The sequence below is a fragment of the Pan paniscus genome, chromosome 10 (genome assembly GCF_029289425.2).
Source record: "Pan paniscus chromosome 10, NHGRI_mPanPan1-v2.0_pri, whole genome shotgun sequence".
In the NCBI taxonomy this organism is placed as follows: domain Eukaryota; kingdom Metazoa; phylum Chordata; class Mammalia; order Primates; family Hominidae; genus Pan; species Pan paniscus.
The window spans coordinates 106,324,680-106,333,274 of record NC_073259.2 but is presented as its reverse complement, the minus strand read 5'-3'; the positions used below and the strand labels follow the sequence as shown (position 1 = coordinate 106,333,274).

Sequence of the window (8,595 nt, the reverse complement as noted above, 5' to 3'; positions counted from 1 at the left end):
GAAAGTGGCAGGAGGAATGGTTTCAATAAGTTTTGCTGTGTGTTATTAGTGGGATCTCTTTGGGTAAATTTCAATAGATTTCAATAAAGATATAATTTGCTTATTGGCTATTTTTGACTGTATTTCTTTGAGGCTGACTTCTAGGTGAGAAAAGGCCAGCCTGGCTTTACGTGGGTTACAACCATGTGTAGCAGATTGAGTTTCACACTTTGGTGTCCTACATGCTGCCTCCAAGCACTTAGTGGAAACAGCAAATATTTCTTGCACGTAACTGAAATAATAATCGTAAGATTGTGTGCCATCCAATCTTATAGCTTCTAACTATGGAATGAATTAAGACTAAAATGAAGTACATTCTTAGGATTTGTTCTTCTCTTTAGTAGATTTAAAGAATGTGTTAAAACATGCATTGTGGAAAAGGACATTCCATTTTGAACTATTCCAGAAATATGCATAGGAACCATTTAGACTGATCTTATTGTCCATTTGAGTTAATCTGTGGGAAGCAAGGCACTCCCTATTGCTAGCCAGATCCTTCCAAGAATTTTAAGATATTCAAATTGGAATTTCTTTCTTCAAGCCCCCGAAGCTCACAGAAAAATCGCCCACATGGCCAGAGTCGAAGTTATGCCTCCCTGCTGGGGCTCAGTCAAACAAAGACATTCCTTCTTGTTGGTAACACATCTCTGTATCAGCTGAATTAACGGGATTTAAATTAAATGGAATCTCAGGTGAAAGGTTTTATTTCAGAGAGGCAACTTTCACTTTGGCGGCAGGGAGAGAAGGCCCTCCTATCATCTGGTGGTAAGACGGGGGCTTCAGAAAGAGGCAGGAAGAGCTCTGCGAATGTTAGGTGGCTCAGTGGGGAGTTCAGGAAGTCACTGTTGTGTTCTTAAAGAGGCTATGCCAGAGGATTTTGGAGACCCAGATGCTTCATTCAATGAACTACAAATGGTGAGTACCTCTGTGAGACATTCAGTTGTCTAGTCCTACTCCTTACCTTTTCCATTTTCACCTCCCTTATTCCTGCCCTTCTAGGAGGCTAACGTGGAACTGTGTTTGTAGCCATGTTGAGGTAGGAGAAGAGTGTATCTCTTTATTTTTGTTTTTGAAGGCATTAAAAAAAATCTTAGGCCTGTATGGAAGTACACACTCTGACATCACTTATAGGTGTCGCTAGGAGGAGGTGTGGATGCTTAATGACCCAACAGGAGATGTGACCCCTTGGGAGGCTTCCAGACCTTGCTTTCCTCTCTGGGCTGGCCAAGATGCTGGGTGTCCAGAAGAGGAGCTGTGGCCTCCAGGGACTGTTAGGTTACTCAGGGGGAAAACCACAGCGAACTGATTGGACCCCTTGCTGTCTGGGAGAAGTTCACTCTTTGAACCAGCCTGTCCCTGCCCTGCAATGTCCTCATGTGCCTAAAAGAAAAGAAATAAAGAGGTTGTAATTCCAAGTTAATCAACTAATAAGGGAGGCTGCTTGGGATGATGAGAGAAAAAAAAAAAACTAAAATGCATGGGAATGCCTTTGGAGAAGCACTTAGAACACCTGAGTGGGGAGATTGTTGGCAGAAAAGCTAAAGATGTGGCTTGGGTTTGTGTTTTAGGGTGAAGCTGAAGCAAAGCTCAAGGGACCTGTTTGTTACACACGGTCTCCAGCCTTTGTGCCCGTGGGAATATGGGCTCCGGGGGGCAGTCAGGGCTTGAGGTGTGGGGAAAATAAGTGCCTATCATCCGAGATTCAGAAGAAATCCTGTGAAGAATCTGGAGTTGTTTCAGAAGTTGCTTCAACCTAGAAGCCTTTCCTGAAACTCAGAATTATTGCGCGCATACACACACACACACACACACACACACACACACACACACACACACACACACACACAAACATTCTTCAGGGGCAATGCCTCTTTAGTTTTTTATTTTCTTTTATTCTAGAAGGGGGGAGAATAGCATTGAGGTGGGATAACCAAAATGGGATTATTTTAAAATGCACTTTCCCTCCCCATTCTACAGGGGATTGAGGAGGATTATGTGCAGCTTTCATGAAATGTCTTGTGTTCCTCTCTGGGAAAGAAACTGTAAATGTCAAGTTATCAGTCTCTGTGATAACAGCTCACACAGGTACAGGCAGACCCAGCAGGGAGGAAAGAGCACGGCTGGCCCATACACTAGTGTCACCTGCAGTTACCAAGACCAAGACCCTAGTAGTCTGGTGTAGCCAACAGATGGAGAGGTGACAACAACTAGAGTCAGGGAAGGGGATGGGGAGCATGGCGACACCTGAGAGGTACCAACCACCCTGCAGAGGGTTGACAAAGCAGAAGCAGCAGGCTTAGCAGGTGCAGCTCCTCACTTCTCAAACCCAACCTCCAGGTGCCACTTTTATGCTTAGTGTTAACTGAGCTTCTCAGACCCTGATGTGCAAGCAAGCCACCTGGAGATCTTGTTAAAATAAAATTTCTGATTTTATTAACAAGCCCACCTGGCTAGGGCTCCCCAGGTGATGTTGCTGCTGCTGGCCTGGGTACTATGCTCTGATTAGTAAGGTGTTAAGAGAATCTCAGGTCACAGCTGTATTTTTAGGTTGCACAGCTGCAATAGAAAGGTGAATCAAATTGTGTACAAAGATATACAAACACATTCTGCTGTCACTTAAGCTTACTAGTGTCAGGGGGAAATTGTCCAGATAACTCCAAATCTTTTGAATTTGGATTTGGAATGCTTTATATGAGTAAATGTTTGCTTTCTATGGCTGACAGTTGATGTTGGGGTGTTCAGGTCTATATTAAGATGGCTTAGTAACTTTTTTTTTTTTTTTTTGAGATGGATTCTCACTCTGTCACCCAGGCTGGAGTGCAGTGGTGTGATCTTGGCTCAATGCAACCTCCACCTCCCAGGTTCAAGCAATTCTCATGTCTCAGCATCCTGAGTAGCTGGGATTACAAGCATGTGCCACCACACCGGGCTCATTTTTGTATTTTTAGTAGAGATGAGGTTTCTCCATGTTGGCCAGTCTGGTCTTGAACTCCTGGCCTGAAGTGATCTACCCACCTCGGCCTCCCAGAGTGCTGGGATTACAGGCATAAGCCACTGCGCCCGGCCCTAAGATGGCTTAGTACTTATTGAGTACACACCAGCTGAGGGGAGGAGCATGCTGAGTGACAGGGGAGGCGAGCTTGCCATGTTCCTTGGCCAAGGCCCACCTATAAAGTGTACAGCTTAACTGTGCATAGTTGGGAGCTGGCTTTTGCACTGGATATGTCTCCTCTGGTTAGGCTAGAGAGGGGAAGTTAACACTGTGCTCTTAAGGCTCCCTCTTCTAAGGAAGAAAATTAGGTAGGAAGAGACAGAACATAATGGCAAGAGAATGAAAGTCACGATATTGTTTGGGATTCTATTTTTTATTTTTGGGACGAGAGAAAAATGAATTCCATGGGAAGAAGGACAAATCAAGGGGAACAACATTAAAAAAAGAAGAAACAAAAGAGATGAGTGATGAAGAGAGGAAGGAAATCTCCTCAGATAAAACAGATTTGCCAAATATATTACATTCATTAAGATTTTTCTCTGCTTATAATGTGTGCTTTTCGGAGGCTTTTCTTAGCATTAACGGACGCTCTGGGAGAGGAGAAAGTTGGCAGAGAGAAGCCTAGCAAATATATAAATAAGCTTTGGAGGTTTCAGAAGTTTCATTTCCCACAATAGAACGTTCTGCAGCCTGGGCAAACTTTTTCTTACTTAAACAAATGCTTTGAAAGACAAAGATTTCATATCGTCAGTGGAACATTCAGACTAATAATTGCCTCTGTTCTTCTGCCTTGAAGTCTCAACAGCCAGCAGATTTATGATTCACTTTCAGCAATAAGCTCCTTCAAATAAATACCACTTTCCCCAGCTGCAAATTGAGTTTTCGCAAACACACAGAGATAGACTTCACTAACAGGAACTAAGTTTTCTTGGTGTGTATGTATATATGATGGTGAAACAATGTGTTTGCTTTCTTTCCCCCATCTTCTTGGGGGAAGATTGACTTGAAAACTTTATTAAAAAATAACACTTTTAAGCAGCTGATTTGCCATCAGAAAGACTTTTTAGAAACTTGTGTTTGGGGAGCAAGGGGTGGAGATGAGGAGAGAACAGAAGGAAATTTGACTTTTCCCTTAGGTTTGTGAACCTCAGAAATCTTATGCAGTCTAAGGTTGAGGAGTTGAAACCTATTTACTTGGTAACTGTGGGGGAGATAATTTCAAAATTCTTAAAGCAAAATAAATGACACAAGCACATGTAGACATCAGAATTAAATTGAGGGCTGAAGAACCTGTGTTGGGATTCAGACTCTTTTATGTCAACATGTCTTCTATCCGTGCCTTTCAAGTGTCCAGGCCAAGTCCATGAACATGATTGGGTTCCTTATTATTAAGGAACATTATTGGGTTCCGTAAATACTCCTGGCAGTGGGTGTGAGGCATGCATCCTCAAGGATGTGAGGCATGACACTGACACCCAAACAGATACATTTAAGTTGAGAACAACATGGTGGAAACACAGCTGTGTGAGTGCAGAGGATGCCCAATCTGGGGTACGGGGCAGGATCGCGGGTCCTCGAAGAGTCCTGCCTTGCTCTGGGAGGTGGCAGTCCCTACACGTTCTTGTCCACAAGCATTAAGCAGAGTAGAAGGCAACCAGGCCTCTTTCAACAGACCCAGGACACTATTTCTTTGGCCGGATCTCATGACACTGGTCTACGTTCTGTCTGGATTCCATTCTCAGTCCCTGCCTCGGTTTGCCCTTTTTGTGGTGACTGCCTTGATGATAATGACTCTTCATAAGCACTTGGTGGGTGTCAGGCATCAGGCTGCTAGCCATTTTTTAAAGTGTATTATTTTCTTGATACAGATATTATTGTCATATTATAGATGAGGAAGCTGATGTTTACAAAATGTAATGTAACAAACTTTCCCAAGGTCATACAAACTAGTAAGTGGTAGAATGTGGATTTAAATGCAAGCCTGTCTGACTCCAAAGCCTGTAACTTACACCATTAGCAACAACAACAGTTATTAACATTTATTGAACACTTACCTATGTGCACATAATTCCTATTTATTTTGTTTAACCCTCACATATGTCCCTCACATAAGCCTCACATGAGGGTAGCAGAGGTTTTTATCTCATTTTACAAATGAGGAAATTGAGGCTCAGAGATGTGACTAAGTTGTCCAAAGTCACCCAGCTAGTAAGAGGTGGAGTCTAGATCCAAGCTCAGGTAGCCTGGCTCTGGAGCCCTGCTCTTAACCAGCCTCATCACCCAGACGCTGAGACCCTACGTTGGTCACGTCCAATCTTTTAGTCTATTTCCTTTTCTATTCCTTCACTGTTCCCCCAAACATTTTCTAAACGCCTGTGGGTCCCAGGTGCTGTACTGGGTGACTGAGAGGTATGAGTAGATAACCAGAAGGATTTATTTAGAGAAATAATTAACTCTACTCTGAGCCAGTCACAATCAGGTGGGGAGGCAAGTCTGCAAAGTGTTCTAGCGCCACGTAACAGGCCCTGAAAAGGAGGTATGTGTGAGTGCACTGGTCACCTCTGAGAGGGTAGGAGCTGGCCCTGTGGAAGGTGAGGACACTCCTTGGAAGAGGCATTGTTTGGAAAAGAATCTTGACAAGATCCACAAGGAGTTCACAAGGTAAAGGAGGGAAGAAAGGCATTTAATCTACCGAGAAAAACAGACCTCAATTGAAGTCAAGGTTTTTACCTTCTCACGTGAAGGGTTGGAAGAAGTTGATGGCTTGTTTGTGCCTCAGGAATCAACCATGCATAAAAGGCCACATAATAATAATAGCCGACATTTATTAGGTGCCTTCAATTGGCCAGGCAAATTTCTGAGTTGTTGCATGTGTTGTCTAATTCTCATGCTCATGCTAGGACACACATGTCATTATTATTTCCGGGTTCCACATAAGTATCACGGGGAGCCTCAGGGAGGGGATGTTTCCTTTTGCATCTAGTTTGTTTTGCTTCCAAGACAGGGATACAGATGTTTCTAAAGTGTCCACCGACCACCTCCATCTGAACTACCAGGGGTCTTGTTTAAAATATAGATGTCATGTTTAATGCAATAGAATCTGAATGATTTCTAAGACTCATTCTAAGTTGCCAAAGGTGAATCTGCAACACCCCAAATGCGGAAGCACCCCCTTCCCTGTTGGTGAGCACTGAGCATGTGGGGCAAATTTGTTCCCAGTTCATGAAGCTTTTTGTGATCTCAATGGCCATTTACTAGCAGAACCAGACCAGGCTGTTCTAGAGCGGCTGACATTTCTCCAGGAGATGGAGTGTTTCTTTCCTCTTTAGCCCCACATGTATATTCTAAGAAGTTATTTATTTATTTTTTTGGTAAGATTCTAAGCCTTGAGACAATAATTTTCAGAAACTAGGCCTCCTCTTTCAACAAGTGCTAAGGATGTGTTGATCTCTTAAGAAGAGTGCTGGCTGATGGAATAATCTGGTCATGATTTTTCTCTTCAGCACACATTTTGTCCTGGTGGTTGTATCCAGAGGGTTTTATTCTTCATGGTTGATTGGTTGTTCTAGCACAAAGGCTACTTTTCGTTCACTCCCCTCTCCTGTGGGGGGCAGACTGTTGAGTGGAGACTATGGAAGAAAAGAAAGTGTGGTTGTCCACCAGGGAGATAGGCACTGTTCCTCTCAAAAGTAATCTCTTACCTTAAATGGCATAGAGGTGAAGGTAAGAAAATCTCTTACCTTAAATGCCATAGAGATGAAGGATTTGGTGATCCTAGAGTGGCAAAGATGGGTCAAATGAAAGTACAGTCCAGTAGCATTATGTACACTCATATTGTTGCCACAATAATAAAAAGTAAAAAAAAAAAAAATGGAGTAAATGAATCAAATCTCCGTTTTCTCTTAGTTCATGCTAGCTGAGTCCTTGACAATGCTAAACTCTTAGAATTATGAATGTTCAGTGCAAGTGAAGAGTTGGAATGTGATATAAAGGCAAAAGGGATTGTTAAATTCCCTGTGTCTCCCCTTTTTCCAAAGCACCATGAAGAAACAGGTGCATGACACGGGGCTCTTTGATGACTATGTAAGTGCAATTTTCACTCCCGTATTCAGGTTTCCAACAATCATTTACAGCAGGACGGGATCTTAATTCCTAACAGGTTTGCATGTATTCAAAGACTGACTTTGAATGTAATTTATACAGGTTGGAGAGATTTGGAGGAACAGAGAATCTGATGCCAAATGTAAGAATAAGCTTTATTTGGAAATGCTCATCCATCTGTTTAGTACTGACTATAAAACCACAATGAGTTTAAACAATGAGATGAGCAAAAAAGCACCTTGTATTCACAAGCATTTTGTCTAGCACGTGATCAAATAAGCATAATCTACTTTGCTGATTGTTGTCAGGTTAAAATGCTGTACCAAGTGTGGGAGGGCTTTGAAAACTGTAGGTGGGCAGTTTGCTATCAAGGCTAGAGAGAGACTCTAAAGAAAATGTTTCACAAACATAAGGTATTCATTCAACAACCACTTATTTAATGGGTTTCCACTGTGTACCAATAAACTGTACTAAAACTTGAAATAATATGGGGAGCCAGGTAGGCACAGTTTTAATTGTATTGGAATAGGCAATCCTCAAGAGAAAGGAAATTAATCCAAGGATTTTAATAAGGTGTAATGACTTCTATGATGGGAAAAAGTATTCTTGCTGTGTAATAAGTCAGCCCCAGATTCAAAGGCTTGAAACAGCAATCATTTGTAATTTCTCAGGTATCTGCAGGTTGGGTGGCCTAGGCCAAGCAGCTTTGCAGATCTTCTCTGGACTCACTCATGTGTCCATGGTCATCGGGGGAACAGCTGATCTGGTCTAGGCTTGGCTGATGAAGCTTGCCTGGATGGTTCTACTCTAGATGATTTTATATTCCTCCTGGGATCAGCAGTTTAGCTCAAGTATGTTCTCATGGCTATGGCAGAATCAAAGAAGGCAAGTGGAAATACGTGAGACCTCTTAAGACTTAGGCTCAGAACTGGGACATTGTTACTTCTGCCTCAATCTATTGGTTAAAGAAAGTCATGGGGCTGAACTCAAATGTAAAGTCTGGGGAAATATTCTCTAACTCATTATTGGAAGAAATTTCAAAGTCATCCAAAAAAAGTGTGTGAATACAGTGAAGTATGACGAATTGGGGTGAGCAATGTGACCTCACTACATTAGAGGATGTGCGTTTAAGGAGACCTAAAGGATGAATAGGATCCATCCATATGAAAGGGAGTGGCTGGGGTAGTCAGGGGAGAAGTATTCTAAGCAGGAGAAGCAGTAAGTGGGCAGCTCTAGAGGAATGGCAGGTCTGAGGGACTGAAAGTAGGTCGGGGTGGATGGACAGAAAAAAACAATGGTAAAAATTGATGAGGAGGGAGAGCTTTACTGCATTAATAACTGACTTTGGATTTTCTCTTAAGGGCCTTTGGAGCCATTGAAATATGGTTATTTGCTAGTCATCATTGGTTCCATGGTCTAGATTTAAGGGAGAATGTCCTTGCTCCAGTTTGCAGTTGCATAAG

At 42.5% G+C, this 8,595-nt stretch overlaps 1 long non-coding RNA gene across 1 annotated transcript in view; it reads left to right on the top strand.

Moving 5' to 3' along the window:
• Positions 1–711: 711 nt before the first annotated feature.
• The window catches only part of LOC134728452 (uncharacterized), a 617,625-nt gene continuing 609,741 nt past the window's right edge, over positions 712–8,595 (top strand). Inside the window, exon 1 of the long non-coding RNA XR_010108867.1 lies at positions 712–954. This is a non-coding gene — a long non-coding RNA (uncharacterized LOC134728452). The remainder of the gene's footprint in view (positions 955–8,595) is intronic.